A 25,369-nucleotide genomic window follows, 5' to 3' on the forward strand; every position below is an offset into this window, starting at 1 on the left:
AGTTCTCAGAGTCCTAAGGCCAACAAAAAGCGCAGGTAAGCAGGCAAAACGTTTGGGGGAAGACCACCCTAAAACTGACAGGTATAACAATGCATTAGCTCAAGTTAGAGTCTGTATGTACAATCTGCAAAATGTGTACAAAGCACTCAAACTAAATACATAACCGACTAATGAACTAATGGATGTTGATTTTCCAGCAGGCACTGAAGAAAGAGCTGCTGAAACTCTGAAGTTGTGAGTCCTAGCTCCTCAATACTGAATTCTCAAAAAGCACTACAGTAACATAGGTAAAGTGCTGGGATCAGTTTGTCTGGGCCTGAAGTGCTGGAGCCTGAACTGATGCTGCTGTCTCTTGTGCAGAAGTGTCAAACACATGCAGTGATCCAGAATAAGTGTGACTTTCAAACTGAGCCACATCCAATGTTCACCCTGACAAGGGCATGCCCATGCCCTTCTTGAATCTGAACCCTGGATTCACAACAAGTTACTTACAGTTTGTTATATTTGGAGCAACAGGTCTCATGAAGATAGCTTTGCCTGACTAGTTCTAAAAGTATGACATGGCTTTCAAAAGCTTATAGAAATGTAAATATTTGCTGCTGGAGTAAGCAAGATTATATTTTGTATAGAAGGTATTTACCTAAGAATTTACATGCCTCTGGTATTCTGGGCGCTTTTATTTGTTTCAGCACTAAAAACAAATGGCAAGCTATCCCCAATATCTGTTTTGAAAAGCATAGGCTGAAAGGATGATATTGACTTTTCAGCTACGTTTTTAGGACACTTCTTGCATTTCTTTAAACATTCATGATGCCTGATCCGGTCTACTAATTTTGATATTTTGGTGCTCCTTTAGTTATTGAATTGCTCATCGTTTTACGAACATGGTTTGAGAAATGTGTTTAATTTATTGATATTCATGCTGTTTTTGTGTGGCTAAATGATGGTACACACAATTTCCCTGAGAGAAGCCTACCACTTGAGCCACAGTCAGCGCTACATCCTGGATTTTTCATTGAATTAATTAACTGATTGGCGCTAATGCTCATCTCTCTGCCCTAGTAAAAATCAAATCTATCACAGAAGCCTTGTCTAAGTTAAAGGATTATGCTCTGAGATGGAGCTGCTGGTTAGAGTAGAATCCCAGCCTGAAAGACTTCCTTCTGGTTCTACCCACAATAAAGAGTTTGTTAATCAGGAGGTTTTGGATGTGCAAGCGGTCTGCACATAAGATGTGATTCAAGTCTCATATTTTGGATGAACACAAATATTGTGAGAGGGTTGGCAGCTATTTAGCCCTTTGCATGTATAAATATGCCAACACAACAGTCACATGAGGGGTTGAATGGTAAACTCGAAGAGTAGAATTCAACTCAGTCTTAAGGTCAAACTTTTCCAATGCAGCACGGTGATAAACTTTCTTAAGAGTACTCAAAGATACATTTGACAAGGCCAGTGGCCTGTGGCCAAAAAGGTGTGCTCTTCTGATGTTTTACATTAAGATGACTGAGAAAGTCTCTGAATTCTCGTCTGTTGAAAGGGGGCCGTTGTCAGATTTTAAGATCGCAGAAACACCCCATGTCACAAAGATTCTGTCTAATCTCTCGATGACTCTTTCTTGAGTGATAGATGAAGGATCTTATCTCAATGGAAAAGGGGAGTATTCATCTACAATCACCATCAGGGGAAGTCAATTGCCAAGAGGACCAAAGAAATTAACAGCAATTCTTTCCCAGACATTCTTTCGCAACTCTGACATGTGTTTTGATTCGTTTTAGATGAAAGGCAGTTGCATAGATGACAGGCCTTCAATTATCTTTCAACTCTCTCATTGAGACAAGGACACCAGACTTGGGCTCAGAGAGCTCGTTTTGCGGCAACAATTCCACAATGTCCTTCATTGGCTATGTCAACTATCTGTTGTCACAGACTTTCCGGGAATAACAATTCTCCAATCTTTAAGAATAATGCCTTCTTGAGCAATAGACAGTTAATCTTTGACATTTTTAAACTTCCTGCATTCCCTGTCACTGGTAAGAGTTAAAGTGTGCTGGTTCCAAGACTGCTGTGTAATAATGTCTTTTAGTTTTAACATTTCACTATCTTGACACATGGCAGTGACAATTTGTTCTTACGAAATGGCAGCGTGGTGCTTGATTTCACAATGACATTTATGTAGGTTTCAGCCTTCTTGGATGGGGTACCTTGGCACTGTAGATGAAGGGTTTTGGACTCTCCCTGGATGGTGCAAGATTGTGTAGTAGTATTCTTGTAATCGTTGTCCCCACCATTCAATGCAATGAGGCATCTTGGCCTTTGGATTTCCAAAGATGGTCAACAATGCTTGATGATCTGTCAGAAGCATGAAAGGTTTTCCATATAAGATTACGTGAAAACGTTCACAAGCCCACACCACTGCTAAACTTTCTTTCTTACGTTATGAATAAGCATGTTAAGTTTGGGACAAACTTCTGTCTGCCTGCATATGCCACAATATTTTTTTGAGCATTTGGGTGTCCGCTGTGCTGTGCAAGGATTGCGCTCAACCAGACAGGAGAGAGTGAAACAACAACCTCTGCATGAAACTTTGGATCAAAGTATGCCATTTCAGTAGCAATCTCAATAGCTTGCTTGTTTCTCTTGAAATTTAGCTTGCATTCATGTGACAAATTAAATAAAACATTATTTTTCACCAAGTCTCTCAAAGGAGCACTCACGGTGACATAATCTCATATGTATCAAGATTCGTAGCAGGACATGCCAAGGAATGAACGTAACATGGAAACATCTTTTTGGGGACTGGCAGTTGACAATGCTTGTACTTTTACTGGATCGGGTGGCAAGCCCCCATTACAAAAGATCTGGCTAAATAATTTTAACGTTGTCTTATGGAACTTACATTTACCAGCATTCAAAGTCAAACCTGTATCTGCAAGTAATCGATTCACTTGCGTGAGAGCTTTATCATGCTCTTTCTGTGTAGCTCCGAAAAACAATGTCATCACTATAATTAAACACAATCATGACAGGCTTAATGACACAACGCTTAAGATCTTGAAACAGCTCTGCAGCTGACGACACCCAAAACATAAGTCTTTTGTATCGGAACAGATCAATATGCGTAGAAAAGGTTCTAATGTACCTGCAGCTCTCTCCGAGCTCCAACCAATGATATCATTTAGTCAAATCAAGACGAGAGAAAACCTTTGCACCATTTACGAGTGTTATCATGCTGGCGATGTGTGGACCTGGATGTCGTTACCGTTCAATTGGCTTGTTCGCTTGATGCATATCCATACAGATGCATACAGCTCCTTCACTTTTCTTTTCTGGCACTACCCCCATGGAAGAAACCCAGGGCATTGGAACAGTGGAACGTTCAATAATATCATGTGTGAGCAATGATTCAAGTTCTTTTTCAAAAGCTTCCTGTAAATTACATGCAATTTGTCTGTGTGTTTGGGCATTAGGACAGATGTCCTCATTAATGTGTGATAGTACTTACATAGTCTTGAGTTTTCCTAACCTAGGAAACAACTGAGGGAACTAACTTACTATTTCGTGGTAAGCATTTATGTTGTAGTTCACTAATATCAGTCCCCTATAAGTAGCTGTGCTGAAATTGAATAAAAAGGCACTTGAGGCCGTACCTTGAAGTACATGAATGAATGCTTTTACCTTCGTTTTCTTGTGTTTCATCGTAGCTATAAATGGACCTTGACCTTTTAATGGCGTCGATGCAGCCCATGTATACACTTTAGTTTTCAATGGCATAAGTTGTGGCAATGAAGATAGTTCAGTGTATTTCTCCTCAGGCATTATGGTTATCGATGCTCCACTGCCGATCATAAAAGGTATTGAGCGACCGTTTACTTTTAGTGTAATATTCTGACAATGTTTGAATGACTTTGGTACTTTTTATGTCGACTTTTTAGTGATTTGTATTTTTTCACAAGTGGCCAGTCCAACATTTGCACATTTTTCTGAGGTAAACATCAACATTTCACAGCCATTATCTTAACTTTCATTTGATGTTGGTATTTAATAACTTTGTGATGAGGATTTAGATGAAGACTGACTTCATTCAGTGTCAATTTGCCTCAATTGGTGTGGCCGCAAGTCCTTGAGGGCATGCATCGAACGTCGCTTCTGAAGTGCTCAGGTGCCCATTTTATCTTCGTGTTGTGACACATTTACTTTTTCCTTCACCTTGCTAACTGTAACAAAATGGTTCTCCTTCCCACAGCTTTAGCAACTGGGATCATGGCCCTACAACCTACTTGGCCATTGGCCATTGGAGGGACGGTGAGGGGGTTCTATTAAGGGGCCGCCGGGCTGCCCCTCACTACAGCCAACCTTGAAAGCTGCCTCCCGCCCTCCTACACACTCCTAATTCCTGAACTGGGGCCTACCCATACTCCCTTGCTGGAACTTGGGGCCGGATTCTACCTGGTGACTGAAGAGATCCTGCAGCTGCATCAGCCCCTGGGCTAGCCCTAACTGCTATGGACCCCGAGACTACTCTCTGCCAGCCGCACTGCCTTAAGGATTGGACCGGGCAGTTGAATCTGTGGCTGTGGCCTGTGGCCCAAATGGCCCTCGATGTGGCAGTGGGGGATCCCCTTGAGGGGCCATCGGGCCCCCCCGGGCTCAATTGGCTCCACCACAAGCCCCTCACACAAGCATGACCTGTGCCGTGCCTTCCTGCCCCAGGGCCCGTAATTGCCCTGGAGGCCTTCTTGGGACTCCCTAGCTGGGCCCCAGCAGCAACTGCAGGTCCTGATTGGGCCCTTTGCCCTGATAAGTACTTCTGGTGCTGCCTTCACGTGGACTTGTGCTCACTGGCTGTGGCACTGGGCTGACTTCTTGATCGCCACTGTCCCTGGTGACCCCAGTCAGCCCTCCTACACATGGCATGGGCCTGATTTCTGGGATGGCTGGGCATTTTCCTACACTAGATGAGCATGGACATGGCGCCCCTCCCCATCATGCTAGAGAATCCGCATGCCTGGGGTTGTTGCTCCTGGCTGAAGGACGAGTGACCCCCAAATGTCTCCTGGATGCCCCTCATTGAGCCGCACTGCTTCTGCACCCCAGAATGGGCAACCTTCCCCTATGTTTACATCTGCAAGTGGCCACCAGACACTGCCAGCAATGACAGGCTACCACCTGGGCTACAACCAATCTATGGGACTTCATCCTTCTCTCACCTCCACAGGTATGTGCCCCATCCTGCAAACAGCTGAATACTGAAGTCTTTCTGTGGAGGCTCTCCCTCTTATGACTCCTAGCCCACCCGGTGGGCTTTCATTTCCCTACATCCTGCCACAAAGCATGAGAGAGGGACAGGTCTGTGTGGCAGCCCTGAGACTGGGGATCTATTCCCTTGGGGTCCAATCCTGAGTTCCTGGTATTGTGCTTTGCTGCAGCTGACAAATACGCCCAACTGGTGACCTCCCAGACTTGAATGGACCAATACACCACTGGACTGGACACCAGCCCAAACGGTGGCGCTGGTGTCGAAAAGCCACCTTCATTAGACAGAGACGTTGCCACATTTCTACAGTCCTCCCTGGTCACAGTAGAAGCCATTGGTGAGGTGCGAATAGACGTTGCCACACTTCGTCAAGAACTCCGTAATGGTATGGCCAGGACCACGGAGATGGAATCCCACTTGTACACAGGAGGATGATGTTACTACTCTAAAAACCCAAGTGGCCAGCCTCCTTACGCACATGTCGGAACTGCACCGAGTGCCAAATTTTGCCCAGAACCACTCCAATTGCAATAATATACACTAAATTGGGATTCCTGAAGGCAGCAAACCACAGCAAGCTGAATCAAAGCCTGGAGGCCTCCAGAACAACTGTCCTCCTGGTAAGCAGTGGAAAGGGTCCACAGGCATTGACCCCAAAACTGCCCCTGGGTACAGCACCTAGACTGGTCATTCTTCACATCCTTAACTTCAGGAATAGGGATGCAGTCCTTCGAGAGGCCTGCCCATGCCCCGAATTCCGCTGCAGGGACTCCAAGGTTCTCCTTTTCCATGATTACACTAGGGAACTTCAACAGCAATGTCGTTCTTACCCAGAGGCTAAGCAGAAGCTCAGGGTACTTGGGCTTCAGTACCGCCTCCTGTTCCCTGCCAGGCTCTGATTAATTTACACCAACAAGTCTCACTTTATTTGACACGCCGGAGGCTGCCTGGTTTTGGCTCAAAGAGGAACGCCTGCTCCGTATGCAGGCTGGGGGCCCCTTGTTGGGTCCAAACCCACCGAATCTGCTGGGACAACACTTGCACCCAACCCACAGTGATACCGTACTCGCTCCTGGAAAAGTCGCCAAAACAATAATTCCAAATCCCCCTCATTATCTCCTTGAGCATGTGGTCAATCTACGTTGCCAGCACACACTCTCCGGTCCACTGTCGAAGCAAACCACCAACTGGATCGAGAAGGTCAGAGTGATGCTGCCCCAGCATCACCCATGGACACCCGCAGTCACAGACATCTCTCAGAGCCCCACCATGTGACTCCTGTGCATTTTTCCCTCTTTTTTTCTTTCCAACACTGTGTTCTCCATGAGGTAGGGACATTCTGTCACTTATGAATTCACAGTAATAGTCACTCTTTTGTTGTTGTAATTTGATTAACAGGGGTTGAAGAGTGACCTCTCAAACCCTTACTCTCCCGTTGATTACATATACTCCTGTGCTATCAACTGTTCTCTTTCATGACACTATGGCATCCAGGATTGGTTGAAACTTGCTAGTTTTGTTTTGATGGCTATCACTTATCCTAGATTAAGGAGGGGTCCACCAGTATGTTCCTGTTTTCTAGACTGTTTATTACCTTAGTTTTCTCTTTCAGGGCAACAGATGCCTCTAAGGTGGAAGTATGGGATGGGGGGTGTTGGGGAAGGGACTCAGTAGGATGTTAATGTTCGTGATAGTTTTGTTTGTACAACAGTGTTTCTTTTATGCATGTAGACACGCATCTCCGTAATACCTCATACACTATGACCCGACACAGGACTCTAGCACGGAGCACAGGCACACCTTCTACTCTCCTTGTGAGATGGAACACACTGTCTCAACAACACACTAACTCTTTTATCCTTGCTATAACGTCACTGAAGGTGCTGTCCTGGAACATTCATGGCCTTTTGGATAGAGTGAAGTGCCCTGTGGTCCTGAATGTCCACACCGACACCTTCCTGAAGTCTTACTGCTCCAAGAGACACACCTCATGGGTAATAACTGCCCCTTTTAGGCACACAGATGCTATGTCAGGATCTTCACTCCAGGTACATGCGTGGAAACCGGAGTGTGGTAATTTTGCTGCATTGCTCTTTTCCTATGACTGTTTTACATGCCAATAAAGACCCTCAGGGCCCCTTTCTTGCAACTACCAGAACACAAGGCCATACAATCAACCTAATAGGGTTTATGCCCCCCCAACTGCTCTACGCACCTTTTTCAATGACCTTACTAAAATCATCCTCGACTTTCCACAGGGATTAACCTTGATAAGTGGTGATTTTAATGCAGTCCTGTCCCAGAAACCAATACTATGGGCCCCCACCTCTGTATCCGAACACACTGGGCTCATCACCTCTTGGACTGGGACAACACCATCGGTCTCTGTGAAGTGTGTAGGCTGTGGCACCTTCAACACTGCCAATTCACACATATCTCGCATCAGGCCCACTCACAATTATAACTGGTATTCATGCCTGCTCTTTATTGTTGCTCCATATCTTGTGTGCAGATTCTCCCCCGAGGCATATCCAACCATGCTCCTCTCCTCCTCAATTTAGGCTCCCATGTGGCATTTCAATGCATGATGTCTTCAGGTCAAACCCTATTTTCAGGCTCTTGGAACCAAACTGCAGGAATACTTCCACAGTAATGCTGGCTATTGTGCGACCATTGGCTCCCTCTGGGCCGCCAGCAAGGTGACCTTAAGGGTTTATGCCAAGGGGAAAATGTGTGCGAATGAGCATGGCAGCTCCCTCCACATTACCCAGCTGGAAGCTCGCATCCTACGTCTGGAGGGCAACCTTGCGGCAGTCCTACATGGAGAAAGGGCCCGATGGCTGGATCTCTTGCACAAGGAAATCCGTCTCCAATCCCTGGAGGTTGCCAAAAACGGTACACAGTCAAAATATCGAGTATTAAATATCGACCTACCAAAATATCGTGTTAGAAATTTCGAAGGTGCAGAATATCGATGTCAAGAATATCGTTGGACAGAATATTGACCCTAAGGTAAGTAATATCGAAATTCTTTATATCGATGTAAGTAATATCGAAGTTAGTAATATCGATAGCATATATATAGATGTTACTAATTTCGATGACACTAATATCGATATTTGTATTATTTTTTTGTTTTTTATTATGTATGTGTTATATGTTTTACTTAAGTATTTAAAATAAATAATATTATATGTGTAATAATTATATATATTAATAAATGTATTTATAAGCAAATTATATGTTTTAGTACCGGAGCGGGTTGTGGGTTTATAGGGGAATATGGTGGGAAGTAATTTAATTATGTTAAATTGATTATTAATTAGTAGGATTTATTAATAAATTGTAATTAATTGGTAATTATTTTTAATTAATTGGAAATGTATTTTAATTAATTGATTAATTGATAAATATGTTCTGTAGCGGGTTATGTGTTTATAGGGAAATAGGGTGGGAAGTAATATAATTAGGTTAAATTAATTAATAATTAGTAGTTAATATTAATTAATTTTAAATAATTGGTAATTACATTCAATTAATTGGTAAATCATTTTAATTAATTGATTAATTGATAAATATGTTATGTAGCGGGTTGTGGGTTTATAGGGGAATAGGGTGGGAAGTAATTTATTATGTTTAATTAATTATTAATTAGTAGTAATTATGAATTAATTTTAATTATTGGTAATTAATTTTAATTATTGGTAATGAATTTTAATTGATTGGTAAATAATTTTACTTAATTCATAAATAGATAAATGTATTCTGTTGTGGGTAGTGGGTTTATAGGGGAATAGGGTGGGAAGTAATTTTAATTTAATTAAGTAATAATGTTTTTAAATTAATTTTTTTGTTAATAATATAATTGTTAATAAATTATTAATTGGTAATTAAATATTATAAAATTGTATTTTTTATATTTATTTTTGGTTAAATATATTTAGCTAATCATGTTTTTTAATTATGTATAGGTATTGTATATGGTTTATATTTATTTAATAGTTTATATTATTATAATTAAAAAAAGCTTTTATTTATAAGTATGTTATTTTAACCCCTACGCTATCCAACACTTTCCCTACTGTTGTACTCTCAGGAGTGGGAATAGTAATTGTTACCCCTACGCTATCCAACACTTTCCCTACTGTTGCACTCCCAGGAGTGGGAATAGTAATTTTTACCCCTACGCTATCCAACGCTTTCCCTACAGTTGCACTCTCTGGAGTAAGAATAGTAATTTTTACTCCTACGCTATCCAACGCTTTCCCTACTGTTGCACTCTCTGGAGTGGGAATAGTAATTTTTACCCCTACGCTATCCAAAGCTTTCCCTACTGTTGCACTCTCTGGAGTGGGAATAGTATTTTTTACACCTACGCTATCCAACGCTTTCCCTACTGTTGCACTCTCTGGAGTTGGAATAGTAATTGTTACCCCTACGCTATCCAACGCTTTCCCTACTGTTGCACTCTCAGGAGTGGGAATAGTAATTGTTACCCCTACGCTATCCAACACTTTCCCTACTGTTGCACTCTCGGGAGTGGGAATAGTAATTTTTACCCCTACGCTATCCAAAGCTTTCTCTACTGTTGCACTCTCTGGAGTGAGAATAGTAATTTTTACTCCTACGCTATCCAACGCTTTCCCTACTGTTGCACTCTCTGGAGTGGGAATAGTAATTTTTACTCCTACGCTATCCAACACTTTCCCTACTGTTGCACTCTCAGGAGTGGGAATAGTAATTTTTACCCCTATGCTATCCAACGCTTTCCCTACTGTTGCACTCTCTGGAGTGGGAATAGTAATTTTTACTCCTACGCTATCCAACGCATTCCTTACTGTTGCAATCTCAGGAGTGGGAATAGTAATTCTTACCCCTACGCTATCCAAAGCTTTCCCTACTGTTGCACTCTCTGGAGTGGGAATAGTAATTTTTACCCCTACGCTATCCAACGCTTTCCCTACTGTTGCACTCTCTGGAGTGGGAATAGTAATTTTTACTCTCACGCTATCCAACGCTTTCTCTACTGTTGCACTCTGTGGAGTGGGAATAGTAATTTTTACTCCTACGCTATCCAACGCTTTCCCTACTGTTGCACTCTCTGGAGTGGATATAGTAATTTTTACCCCTATGCTATCCAACGCTTTTTCTACTGTTGCACTCTCTGGAGTGGGAATAGTAATTTTTACTCCTACGCTATCCAATGCTTTCCCTACTGTTGCACTCTCTGGAGTGGGAATAGTAATTTTTACTCCTACGCTATCCAACGCTTTCCCTACTGTTGCAGTCTCTGGAGTGGGAATAGTAATTTATACTCCTACGCTATCCAACGCTTTCCCTACTGTTGCACTCTCTGGAGTGGGAATAGTAATTTATACTCCTACGCTATCCAACGCTTTCCCTACTGTTGCACTCTCTGGAGTGGGAATAGTAATTTATACTCCTACGCTATCCAACGCTTTCCCTACTGTTGCACTCTCTGGAGTGGGAATAGTAATTTTTACCCCTACGCTATCTAAAGCTTTCCCTACTGTTGCACTCTCTGGGGTGGGAATAGTAATTTTTACCCCTACGCTATCCAACGCTTTCCCTACTGTTGTACTCTCTGGAGTGTGAATAGTAATTTTTACTCCTATGCTATCCAACGCTTTCCCTACTGATGCACTCTCTGGAGTGGGAATAGTAATTTTTACTCCTACGCTATTCAACGCTTTCCCTACTGTTGCACTCTCTGGAGTGGGAATAGTAATTTTTCCCCTTACGCTATCCAACGCTTTCCCTACTGTTGCAGTCTCTGGAGTGGGAATAGTAATTTTTACTCCTACGCTATCCAACACTTTTCCTACTGTTGCACTCTCTGGAGTGAGAATAGTGATTTTTACCCTTACGCTATCCAACGTTTTATATAATTAATTGTAAAAATATTAAAAGTGTATTTAATTTTTTATATTTTTTACATTTTATTTATGTTATTGTTTTATGTTTGTAAATGTATTTGTAATTTAGAATATACTTTATTAATTTATAAATTAGTAAAATAATTATTACAACTTATTGTTCAGTACATATATATTATATATTTACTGTATATATTTAATTAATGTTTTAATATTATATATGTATTATTTATTAATTTTAATCATTATTAGATACTTTTAACTATGTAGATTTTATTTATTAGTGTTATATACTTTATTTAACATTTATATTTTAAAAGAAAAAAAACTATATTTTTAACATCGATATTTTTTACATCTATATTATTTTTTCGATATTTTTGTACTTACCATGTTGTAGATAGGATGTCGATATTCTTGCCCTCGATATTTTTGACTCGATATTCCTGTAGGTCGATATTTTAGAGGTCGATATTCTGTCAGTGATCCGCCAAAAACCTATAGTGAGCCACCACTGGCTGAGTCTATCATGGAGAGACAAAAATAGGAAACTACTGAACTGGTTGGCCTCCCGTCAGTAGCAACCCGAATTGTTCCCAAAATCACTGATGAACAGGGAAACACCTCCCGCACTCTCCCAGAGATAGCGCAAATGTTTGCCAGCTACTATCATCGCCTCTACATGGAACCCCCTTGAGGGGACAGTGACTAACCCTCCCAATTCCTTAACAACATACTCTTCCCTGCTTATCCCGAGCCGAATCCCAAATGCTGCAAGAGCCGTTCACCGCTGAGGAGATAGGAGCGGTGATCCCCGGGAAAACTCCTGGCCCATAAAGATTCTACACAGAGTACTATAAAACATTCCATGACATACTGACTCCTCAACTACTAGCTCTTTATGAGGAAGTAGCTCAAATGGGCACCTTTCCCCCAGTGGTAGATACCGCCATGATCATGGTAATCCTGAAAACGTAACCTTCTTCCCCCAATATCCCTTATTAATGGTGAGGTCAAGATCTTCGCCACACTGCTAGCGACTCATTTCCAATAGGTCCTGCCCACCCTAATACATCTGGACCAATGTGGCTTTATGACGACCCGCAGCACGAGACACTACCTTCAGTGCCTACATGTGACCCTAGCTCACCATAATTTCCTCTCACCCAACTTAGCCTTACTTTTTATGGATTTTAAAAGGCTTTTGATACTGTGGATTGGGGATACGGTTTTTCCCCTGTCCCCCACTCCTCTCTGCGCTGGTGATGGCACTGTTGGCTCACTTCATGCGTGTCGATGCTCAACTGTAGGGCATAGCCTTTCATGTTGATGATGACCTTCTTTATCTAGCGAACCCCACGGTGAATGGGATGCGCTGTATTCATCTCCTTAAATGCTTTGTGCAGGCCTCAGGTCTCCGGGTGAACCCCTAAAAACCAGTGTTGTTACCCCTGTCTCCGTCCCGAGACTGCTTCGACTGACAGGACAAGAATCCCATCTGTCATCTCAGTTTTAAATACCTGGGTATCTGGGTGGCACTTTGTCCTGTACTTACCTGGTCCCTTAATCTCGGGCCCCTGACATGCAAGGCAAAAACAGACTTCATTAAATGAAAATCTTTCCCTTTGATTGTAATGGAGGATATAGCCCTTTACAAAATGATGTTCTTTTAGAGATTTCTCTACATTTTTCAGAATCTCCTATTCCTCTTGCCGCAGATGTGGTTCCAGGCATTCGACAGGTTTGCAACCTCCTTTTTGTGGCACAGATCCAGGCCACTCATTGCCGTTACACACTGCCAACGTGCCCCTTATGATGGCAGCTTAGGTATGGCCAGTCTATATCTCTACTACGTACCCTCTCACCTGTTAGTGATGCATGACTGGTTAAATGTTGGATCCCACCTACAGACTGGAACTATTCCTCATAGGATTTTCCCAAATATTGGCCACGCTCCATGGATCCCCAATCCCACACAGTACTCCCCTGGTGACAAAAACAGCTCTCCTGGCTTGAAGAGCCACCCTACGCCACACTCACTGGAGCATTACACTCACGCAGCAAACACCCCTCTAACACAGTACCTGGCTGTTGAGGCAGCGGCTCTGTGGGGCTTTGGTAAATGGGACCTTTCTGGTGTTTCAGTTGGGTGATGTGTGGTAAGGGACACATATGCAATCTTTTCAAGAACTCAAAGATATCTACGCCCTTGTGAACACCCAATTCTACAAATACCTCCAACTGCGACATGCCCTTCATTCCCATGTTTCCCAGAATTTAGTCCGCTGGAAGCCAAGCTCCTCATGGGTGCATTGGGCAGAGGTGGGGTCTCCAAAACCTACTGCACATTAATCAATAATGCACCAGGCACTTTGGACCACCATAGAACCCAGTAGGAGAACTGGTTCAGTTCCCATTAATCAATCAATCAATCATGAACATTTGTAGAGCGCGCTACTCACCCGTTAGTGTCTCAAGGCGCTGGGGGGAGGGGGGACTGCTACTGCTCGAACAGCCAGGTCTTGAGTTGCTTCCTGAACGAAAGGTGGTCTTTGGTGAGGCGTAGGTGGGTGGGAAGGGTGTTCCATGTCTTGGCGGCCAAGTAGGTGAAGGATCTTCCTCCAGTGGTGGTTCTGCGGATCCGTGGGACGGTGGCGAGGGCAAGGCTAGCGGAGCGGAGCTGGCGGGTTGGCGTGTAGAACGTGAGGCGGTTGTTGAGGTATTCGGGGCCCAAGTCGTGGAGAGCCTTGTGTGCGTGGGTGAGGAGTCTGAACGTTATCCTCTTGCTGACGGGGAGCCAGTGCAGGTCCCTCAGGTGGGCGGAGATGTAGCTGTGTCGGGGGATGTCCAGGACGAGTCGTGCTAAGGCGTTCTGGATGCGCTGGAGTATTTTCTGTAGTTTGGCTGTGGTCCCAGTGTAGGGGGCGTTCCCGTAGTCCAGGGGATCCAGTCCGCTGGATCCCCACGGATACCAGGAAAACGGTCACCCAGGCAGGGCCTGGGTGACCGTTTTCCTGGTATCCGTGGGGATCCAGCGGAAGATCTTACATAGCATGCGGAGGGTGTTGAAGCAGGAGGAAGTGACGGCGTTAACTTGCCTGGCCATCGTGAGGGAGGAGTCGAGGATGAAGCCCAGGTTGCGTGCGTGGTCCGTGTGCTTGCGTGGGGGGCCCAGAGCAGGGTGCCACCAGGAGTCATCCCAGGCGGAGGTGGATGGGCCAAGGATGAGGACTTCCGTCTTGTCTGAGTTCAGTTTCAGGTGGCTGACCTTCATCCAGTCTGCGATGTCTTTCATTCCGTCCTGGAAGCTGGCTCTGGCGGAGGTGGGGTCGTTGGTGAGGGAGAGGATCAGTTGGGTATCGTGGGCGTAGGAGATGATGTTGAGATTGTGCTTGCGTGCGATGGCTGCGAGGGGGCTCATGTAGACATTGAAGAGGGTGGGGCTGAGCGAGGAGCCTTGGGGTACGCCGCAGATGATCTTGGTGGCTTCTGCAAGGAATGATTGAAGATGACTGGTGGGATGCACTGATGGCAAGTAGGGTCATTACAATCTCCTCCAGGCTGCACCTTATTCAAACATATTACCTTTATGGTGCATACCTTTCCCCGGTTAGATAACACCACTTGTCCATGTTGTAGAGCTGTGCCTGCTGATTTCTATCACATGGGTGGTTGTGTCCTGGGATTCAGGTCTTTTGGTGTGCAGCGGTGGGTGAACCAACTGATGTGCTGTGTTGGGAAGTCCCCATTTCCCCCCTTGATGCTATTTTTGGGAGTCCTTGATTGCTCCTGGGGAACTATAGCACCACACCCCCTATATTTTCACAATGGTGACAAGGGGGTGGACTAGTGTGCACAACAAGAGAAAATGGACTATGAAGCTAGGGGTTGTCCTCTGAAACATGGTCGAGTTTGGGGGAAATGGCTCGGTCAAGACCAGCGAGCTGGTGTTGCTCTATAAGTGTTTATATGATGTTTTGTATCTCTGAGATACTACACGTGTGTCTTGTTAACTTTTTACAGCAAAACTGAATAAGATTTGTTTATTTTTAAAAACAATTCTGAGACGTATAGCTTTGTCACCATTAAATTCATTGAACTTGCAGTGCTTAATGAGTGTATCCAGTCTCTCAACAAATTCATCAATTGTTTCAACAACATTTTGCCATCCATGACTGAAAATGTACCTTTCGTAATCTACATTTGGCATTGGATTGAATTTGGGATTTAAGGTATGCAATTTTGTCAACTTGCAGCATTTTCTTTATGACTTCTTTTACACCTTCACCAGTTATATTCTTAAGGTGTTTGTTAGAAATGGGGTTACCAATTCTACGGGGGGTAGCATGGAGCAGAGTGGGCAGGCCAAACTCCTGAGGACATGTGTAAAGCATCCATGCAGTACCCACAGACGACACACCAGGCACACTACAAAAGAGGCACAACACCGCTTCTGGTTGGAAAAGGGATACGTTTTGTACTATCTCCAACCTGCAAAGGTAAAACACAATAACAGCAGTTATCACAATGGGGCGCCAACTGGCGCCAGAGCAAAGTATACCAGGCGGATTATATACAAGGAAAAATGGGAGAAGTAAGAAAAAGCATTAAGGAAGTCCATTAGTGTCCAGCTGAAATGAAAAGAATGTCAGGAAATACATAAAACATAGGAGCAATATTGCAGGGCAAACTCAGACCTTAATCCGTAGCCTCACCTAGAAGTAAGATGTAGGCGTAAAATAAATAATTAGGCATGAAGACCCCTCATGCATGGCATCAGCATACAAGCAATCAATAGGCGTAAAATATTAGCCTCAGTGGTAACATCAGTCTGCATATAACAGCCAGCCCTCTGCATAAAGATAAACATTAGTCATGGAAGCCCCTTGCGGATAAACTACTTAGGCCAGCAACACTGTGCAAATATGAATGGCATCAACAACGTTAACAACAGGAGGTACACCTAAAATATCGGGTGTAATTCACATTTACCATGGGGCATCAAATCAACCAATAGGCGTAAAACCTTAACATCAGGCCTATAATATTCTGGGCGTACCTTTCTGCAGGTATACAGGGGGCTCTTCCCCACATTAGGCATAAAACGGTAACAGGGAACCATTAGGCATCAAAACATTCTGCAGGACCTTAGCGTGAGAAATATTAGGCACCCTATCAACAGGGGTACAACACCTGAAGCAGGGAACTCTGCAGGAATTCATCAGCAGCCCAAATATTGCAGCAGACTCCTGCCTAGCCAGGGGGGTAACTCCGCCTCAAATGAAAACAGTATCAAGGACACCGGCCTCTGCAGGGGGCTAAACAGAGCTTTGTAGACGCAGCGCTGTAAGAAACAGCAGTCCTGGCATAAGACAGTTCTTCTCAATAAAACAGTTCCTTCAGGCCAAGCAGCGCTTCTACCGCACAGCGCTTGGGGGCACAGTCCTCCTAATACAGCGCTTAGGAACCAGCAGGTCAGGCAGTAACACTTCCAGCAGTGCAGCGCTTTGCAGGGCAACATCGTCTTCATGGCACAGCACTTTAGGGTTCTAGCGCTTAGAGTACACAGCAGTGCTCACAGCGCTTGGGCCAGCAGCAGTTCCCAGGGCAATACAGCGCTTAAAACACTCATAGCAGGGCAGTCTTGGTCACAGCGCTTTGGGGACACGAGGCAGTCTCCTGCAGGCCAGCGCTTTCAAGGGCACAGCAGGCTGCAACAGTCTTGGGCAAGGTTAGCGCTTTGCAGGCACACAGCGCTTCTTCTAGGCACAGCGCTTTGGGATTGTGGTGCTTAGGGGGCAGACAGTCCCAGCACCAAGCCCCGGGGTAACACTCCTCACCTCCTGGGGGTCCAAGGTGCTCCTTCCCTTCCAGGTGCTTCTGGACGCAGCGCTTGCGTGGCGCAAGGTCCCTGCAGCTTCAGGGACCTAGGAGGGCCCTCCTTCCTCAGGGGCCCTGGGGACAGAGCAGTAGGCACTACTGGGCCAGGTTAGCAGGTAGTGGGGGCATCATCAAAACAGGGTGGTAGGCTTTCACCATCCCCACTGCAGCGTGGCCCTCCTCCCACATGGCAGCCTGAACTCCTGAAGTGGGGCTTTACAAGCTCCGGGGGCAGTAGGGAAGTCCTAGATGGGTGCAGGGTCCAGCACACAGGCCCAAGTGGCGGTATCCCCTGGCAGCAGGTCCCCTCACATTCCTGTCCCAGCTCTGTCTCAGCACATGACAACTCTACTGCTCTACCTATACCAGAAAGGCTGGAAGCCTCTAGAATTCTCAGGCGAACTAGTTCTAACTGGCTCAGGGGGAGGAGTGGAGCACCCTGGGTGCCAGGCTTTCCCTCCAAATGCAGGGATGGCTGGGTACCTAACAACTAGACCGCTAACCTACTGCAGTCAGGTGGCACAACGAACAGCCATGGCAGTCATTTCAAATGCAAAACACAAATGCAGCAATTCACCAGGGTACATGTTTACAATAAGGGAAAATAAATGTACACACCATTGCTTTGCATTTAACATTACACAGGGCTTCTCATACCTCACATGGCCTATTCAGTAACCTTTACCATAGGGGAGACATCCTACATTAGAGGGGCAAAAAGCAAGAACATTTTGGGAAAAGGGGCCAAGTCCAACAGTGTTTGATAATCTTCTTGTTATCTGTTTCTTCTAGTGCATCAATGAAATCATAAAATGCTTCTATTCAAGCAGTCCTGTCTTCAATATACAGCTGTTTGGTGGCATTGAATGGTGGTGGTGGTTTCAGGAGGGTGGCAGCATTGTATCCATGGGTCAAACTTGGGTCAAACTTACAGATGTGAATAGTAGTGTTCTTTCCAATGCTGCTTGGTGATCTTGTTATGCAAACCATATCTGAGGCCTTGTACCATGCTGGCCTCTGGGTCATCTCAGATAATTACAGGAAACGTTTATTCTGATCACCGCTCTCAGATTTCTGTCTTCAAACACCTCTGGAGTTGTTCTGACCCCCCACTCAGCAGCTTTGGTGGCGGGCAATTTCGCATAGGTATGGCTCCGTAAGCACAACCCATGGGCACTTCTGGGGCCACTTGCCCCAACGCTGTGGTGTGATGACTCTTTCTGCTCAGTTTTGCTAAGCAAACTGCTAGTTGATCAATGCCTTGCAGCACTTCTGATCACAGCATTATCTTGCACTTTGCAGTCGCTAATTGCTACTCTTTCAAAACCTTTAATGTTACCACTCTGAATGATGTATAACTTTAAGTTGCGTAGTAGTTTTTATGGCCTTCCCAGCAGGTTCTCGGCCAACGATCTGTAGACTTCTCAGTGAAGCTTTTGTTATTGTCAAATGCTCTATAGCAGTTGGAGTTGCACATTGACTCCACATAAGCCAAACGTTAATTCTGCACTTCTACTGAGGCACACGTGGCATGCACAAGTAGTTTGCTGGACCATGGCAAATTCTATGGGATAGAACTGTTGATATTTGGGTTACTGATCCCCTATCTTGTTGCCAATTGTAGCATCCTCTACAACCTAGGGACCCGCTAATGATTATGCCAAACATAGAGCTTAGTATAACACATCTTTATTCTTCTGCGTGGAACCATGATCTCAACATTCTAAACCTGCATTCACTTCACTATGCTCTAACACTTACATCACAGTTCTACAGAGTTTGTCAGGAGCCAAAAGGGTACCATCATTGCTAACTCACATGACACTACAATCAACACAATTTACCAAATAATCTATACATTTGTTTATAAACAAAAGAAAAGGGTAGGAGCCAATTCGCAACCTTGACAAACATATTTAGCTACGTCCAACTTGTCTGTCACTTCCCTATTTGGTCCTCACTGGATCCTTGCGTAGTTCTCCTCATGAAGAAATCAAGAAACCTTCCTAGGGGTCCCACTGATACTTGGTCCTTTTTAAACCAACAAAGAAGAAATTGGCACAGAAGATGAAATATAAAAGTACATTTGTATTAAACTCAAATGGGTGAGACTACATCACACAGAAGCCTTAGCAACTGAATGAGGCAGTCTGAGAAGTATAGCAAGCTGGGGCTTTACATATGATTAGGGTTACATAGTAAGCATAAATGCAAGGGGCAGTCCTGGCTCATGTAAGCATGCAAAATGACTAAGATGGGCATACAAGATCTACTTGCTCAACAAAGTGGGAGGAGAGTTACTTCTCCATACAGCAGCAAAAATAGCCTGACAGTTATACTAGAGAAGCAGGTGCATTATACTAGCTATGCCCTTCTGGGCATGTTGAAAGTGGAAGATGCTGAACATAGTTTGTCTCTAGGCAGATTTCAAGAGCAGTTAACACTGAGGGAGGACAGAGCACATGGCAAACAAAATGGCTGCCAGAAATACAAAATGGCTTTCACAAAGCGAATAAGATAACTTCTAAATACAGGATGGCTTAAGCTAAAGGCTAACCCATTGCTGTCAATTTACGACAGACGACCGTTTTAGCATTAGCTGAAGACATTCCTATGATCCAGTGGGAACAAAGAAAATATTTACACATCCATTTTCATAATTTTACCAATTTCCTAATTCATTGCTAGGTGGGCATTTTACATTTTAGTTTATCAAGAGGAGGGAGAGCGATCGGTCGATTGGGTAGGCACCATTTACCACTAAGAGCAGTGGAAGGTCCAGTATCAGCTTGTGCCCTCAAGTATGGATCTACAAAATGGGTTGCTGAACTGTTCCTTAGATAGGGGAATGTGTGTATCTGGCGTGACCAGAGGTGAAGATGTAACACCTTTTGGTATCCATTTTGTTGGAAGTATTTGCCTCACACACCCATGCAGGTGTCATGCTTCATCATCGGCGTTGCTCCTCGTCGGGGAGGCGGTGCAATCTCCGACGGGCTCACCTCAAAGAGGGGCTCTTTGGCGGAGATCTTTTAAATCCAACAGCCTTTTGGTGAAGTGTGGGTGTGCGAGTAGTTCAATGTGTAGCCTAGGTGGTGATTTAAAATGAAGTAGAGGGTACCGGAAATTACTTTATTAAGGGAGTCCCCTACTGCGATTAAAAACGTGAATCTAACCGTCTAGGTGCCAGCAGGTTAGGTATAGTGGCCCTAGATTAGATTTGAAACGAAATTGGTCAACATGTTTCTTGCATGGGTGGAGTACCCGCGATTCGTCTGGACCTATAGTGGGTAAGAGCAAGGTCTACAAACGTAAAACAACATGCTAATGTCATGTGCCGAAATGTGGGATATTTTATGTTACCTCTGTAGCTATGTCCTATACCTGGATGGGAAATAAGAGTACAGGGTTAGTAGCATGAATAATCGCCAGAATAAGTACATGGTGCTTAACCAAAACAACACACAGTGTCATGCTAGTGCTGGTGTAATTCTTCTAGCTTAAATTCGGCGTGACTGTATTGTGACAAGGTGGATTCATACTGTCACACCAAACTATTGTAAGTGAAAGGCAAAGTATTAAAACCAGGAGTATTAAAAAAAACAGCAGCAGTCTAACAGGAGAATCACCCTCCTAATCGTTTGATCAGTGGGGGCAAATCGTGGTGAAATTGTGCCCACTCGGTGTGTATAATGCATATCTCAAAACAGATGTGGAGACCCGACTCACCTAATAGTCAGGGAATAAGGGCCACAACAATACTCGGCGGGTTTGTACTGCAGGATGGAGCCTCTAGGTATGGCTGGGGATGTAAAAGGAAGGCGTTTATGGAGTCAGAACACGACTATGAGCAGGAAAAATTAGACCCAAACGAGGATTCAGGATAAGAACCCCCGAGTTTGCCAAGGTAGCAAAGGTCCGAAATCCGGGTCCTACAGGCATCCCCAGCATAGCCTCCTTACCTCTCAGTTACCGCGTACTGGTTACATCACCTACCCATCGCCGCCGAGCTCGGGAAGATGCTGGAGCTTGGCGGCGGTCGCCATTTCTACCCGCAAAGCGTCACTGTTCGTTACGTGACTCCGCCCCCTCCGTCAGATGTCTAACTCCGCCACCAACGTCAGGTGGTGATGTTGGTAAACGGGGCGGCCATTGCGGAGAGGGGGTGGACACATCATCAATGAAGCCAAGTTATATGGTAGCTGCATTATAGGAGGGGATGTATCTTACTCGTGTTTACCTCGGCAGTTAGTATAAAGTATTGGAGTATCAGTATACCTTATTCGCCCCTTGTAAAGGGAAGATAAATTATCGCCTATGGTTGGTCAAGGCTACTATAAATGACAATAAAATATACCCGAAGGCTAAGGGTGGTTAAACACAAAATGTATACCTCAACTAATCATGTTAGGTGCAGCATAAATAAATGTATCAAGATTTACATCCATGTAATAATATGACGCGTGCCACTCAGTTGGTCAAGGCTAATGTTTGAAGAAAAGCTAGTGGTTGGTTAACGCACTAGATGTATAACCCCGCTGGTCGCGTCAAGTGCAGAATGAATAAAAGTGTCAAAATTTACAGCAGCGTGATATTATAATGCATGCCACGGAATTTCCTCATTCAGGCCCGACTGTCTGACGATAAACGGTGGATCCACCTCTGTTCTTTGTGGAACAAGGCTTGTTTAGGGCAATTAGGGCTAGATTCAAGTACAAGCCATTTGAGTGAGTCAGTGGTGTGGTTAGCCTCCACATAATGTTTGCACATCTTGGTGTTGGTTTTTCTACAGCGGAAATTACTGCGGTGTTCAGTGATGCGGGTTTTAATGGGACGTGTCGTCATTCCTATGTATTTTAGTTCGCATGGGCAGGTAAGCATGTAGATACAATGTGAGGTATTACAATTAGTATGTCCCCTGAGTTCTCATGTGAAGGTGTCAGTGAGTTGTATTGTTTTATGAACAGCTGTGAAGGCACAAGCTGCGCAGGAGCCACAGGGATAGTGCCCTTTCACGGGGGGTAAATGCCATAGTGTCTGTTGGGACCCCTTATTGGTGACTTTGGGTCTCGTGCTGATCAGGATGTCTTTAACATTCTGCGATCTTTTAAACGCAAATCTAGGTTGTTCAAAGGTAAGGTCACCTGTGTTCAGGATAGCCCAGTGGCGTTTGATCATACTCTTGACTTTAGTAAACGCGGGGGTGAATGTTGTGACACAGGTTATAGGTTGTTTCTCTACAGGTACTCGCTCCCCTTGTTCAAGGAGGGCCTCTCAATGGTTATTTCTAGCACGTTTATGTGCTGCAGAGACATCTCTCGTAGGGTATCCTCTATCTAGTAGATTCCTCGAAAGAATTGCTGATTCTTTCTTATACTCTGTCAGGTCACTACAATTTTGCCGGATCCGGAGAAATTGCCCAACGGGAAGGTTGGTGCGTAGTGCTTTGGGGTGGTGGCTGGTGTAATGGAGCAGGCTATTGCGTCGGTGGGTTTTCTGTACATCGTGGTGCTGAGAGACCCATTTATCAATTTGATTGTTAGGTCAAGGAAGGCAATTTCAGTGGGTGACACAGACATCGTGAAGCGTAGGTATGGGTTGAGAGTGTTGACCCATTCAAAAAAGTCCTCATGTGAGGTCGGTGGTCCTGTCCATAGGATCAGGATGTCATCAATAAATCGCCTCCACATCATGATGTTATTGAGGAAGGGATTAGACTGGTGTTGTATGTGTCTGCCTTCAAAGTCAGCCATGTAAAGGCATCCCACCGATGGGGCAAAAGTACTGCCCATCGAAGTACCTTGTGTTTGATGACAGTAGTTCCCCTTGAATTCAAAGAAATTCTCCGTTAATGCTAAAGTGACACACTCCATAATGAATGAAGGCGGGGTGGCTGAGTTCCAGGTTTCCAGCCCAAGCATCTCCTCGATTACTCCTAGTTTGGCCCTCTGTGGGATGCTCGTATAGAGGGCCTCCACATTGAGAGTAATCAGGAGACTGATTTGTCCGCTATCCTGGACTGTGTCCAGTATGCGTAAGACATCTGAGGTATCTTGGATGAATGAGGGAATGCGTCTCACTAGAGGTTGTAGGAAATGATCACAAAATTGTGAGAGTGGTTCAAGGACGGAATCGATCCCAGAGACTATCGGTCGCCCAGGTACCGGTCTAGTCTCTTTGTGGATCTTAGGAAGAATGTAAATGTAAGGGACCCTGGGATCTTTTTTCATCAGGAAGTCTGCCTCTTTCTTTTTACATCCCCAGCCATACCTAGAGGCTCCATCCGACAGTACAAACCCGCCGAGTATTGTTGTGGCCCTTATTCCCTGACTATTAGGTGAGTCGGGTCTCCACATCTGTTTTGAGATATGCATTATACACACCGAGTGGGCACAATTTCACCACGATTTGCCCCCACTGATCAAACGATTAGGAGGGTGATTCTCCTGTTAGACTGCTGCTGTTTTTGTAATACTCCTGGTTTTAATACTTTGCCTTTCAAGTTTATTTATTTATGGTAACGGAACTCAATTGAGGTCCACATAATAATTCAACAAAAGACAGCAAGATTTCTTAAAAAAAAAAAAAGGAGAAATTTAAAATATCAATATAATGGTAAAAAACATTTAAAGAAATGAAACAATTTAAAACAGAACATTTCGTTCGGAGGGTTAAACATTGCTTCAATAAAGTCAAAAGCAGTAAAGATACCCAATTGAAGGCACATAGGTCTTAACCATTTGCGTCTAAAAGCCATAAGGACCGGACAAACAAAAATAACATGGTACATATCCTGGGAGTTAGAGTTACAAAAATCACAGATATCTGAACCACCATACCATTTGGACAGAAGACAGTTCAGAGGGAGTAAATTATACCTTAACAGAAGGGTAAATCGCCTAACTCCATGAGGGAGATTCCAGCAAATGTATGGCTGGGGTTTTTTTATTTCACAAAATTTACCAGTAGGGAACATTCCTCTCTTAGCTTTACTTGTCCCACTATCTACTCTAAAACTCAACTCCCAAGAGGCAGACTTTAAGGATAACTTTAATTGGGCTGCAGATAATGAAAAAAGGCCTTGTTCATCTAGCTGTAGTAGTATAACAGCCTGTCGGAAATTCCTTACAATTGAAGAATAAGCATTGAAGGAACCCAACAGCTCATTTTTTATTAGGTACCTCAGTGTGTCAGGCATCCCTCCAGCTATATTAAAAACCCAACGCACCACACTCACAGCTGCCTGAGCCCAAGAGCTGCGCAAACCGAATTCTTGTCTTAACGAAGACGTAGAATGTGCAGTATTTACAGAAGCTAAGTTGCGTAATATTTTTCCTTCGGTAGAATCCAAAAAATTCCAATATGCCATATCTACTATTTCTAGTCCGTAGATTAGGGATGCGGGAATGTTTGCTCGGAAAACCTCAAGCAATATGGAAAAGTGCCTTCTACCTGTCGCCTTGTAAAGAGAGATAAGACTCTTCCCTTGAGCAAGTGCTTTCCTGCTATTGTTCTCAGTGTGGGTTTTTTCATTTAAATTACTTGTGACAATCTTTCCAAGAAAGGGGTAGGATTTGACTACTTCTAGTCTTTCGCCCCCAACGGACCAGTAATAATTTTCATATTTGGATTTTCTCCTTCCCTGGAAGCACATTATTTTACTTTTTGAAATATTTATTTTTAAGAAATGAGCCTCAGCGTAGGAGAACAGAGCTTGTAAACGGCCATTCAAACCTTTTCGGGTAAGGTCCAAAATTAAAATATCATCTGCGTACATTAAGCACGCTATTGGAGATCTCCCCAAAACTGGTGCAATACCATTACTAGATGATAATAGAGCCTTAGGGAGGTCAGCAATATATAAAGAAAACAACAGGGGGGCCAATAGGCAGCCCTGTTTAAGTCCATTATTTGTAGGTATAGCCCTGGATAGTCCTCTCTCACCACCCATTAATATTCTGCACCAGGTGTCTGTGTGCAGTGCAATAACTAACTTTAATAAACTAGGGGGCATCTCTAATTTAATTAACTTGCTCCACAGCAGAGATCTGTCCACCTTATCAAAGGCCGTAGAGAAGTCAATAAAAGCCCCATATACACCTCCTCTACGAACTGTAACATTTTTCTACCAGGATTTGAAGAGCAGTATGGTTGTCTAGAGTACCATGTTTTTTCCTGAAGCCAGTCTGTTCTAACGGAAGTATTGCAGACGCAGATACCCAGTCATTTAAAGAATTCAATAAACATTTAGCAAAAACCTTGCCTATGGCATCTAATAGGGCTATTTGTCTGTAATTTTGAGGTAAATCTCTAGCCCCCTTTTTGTAGAGAGGAA

The sequence above is a fragment of the Lissotriton vulgaris genome, chromosome 3_1, assembly GCF_964263255.1.
Source record: "Lissotriton vulgaris chromosome 3_1, aLisVul1.2, whole genome shotgun sequence".
NCBI classification, from domain to species: Eukaryota; Metazoa; Chordata; class Amphibia; order Caudata; family Salamandridae; genus Lissotriton; species Lissotriton vulgaris.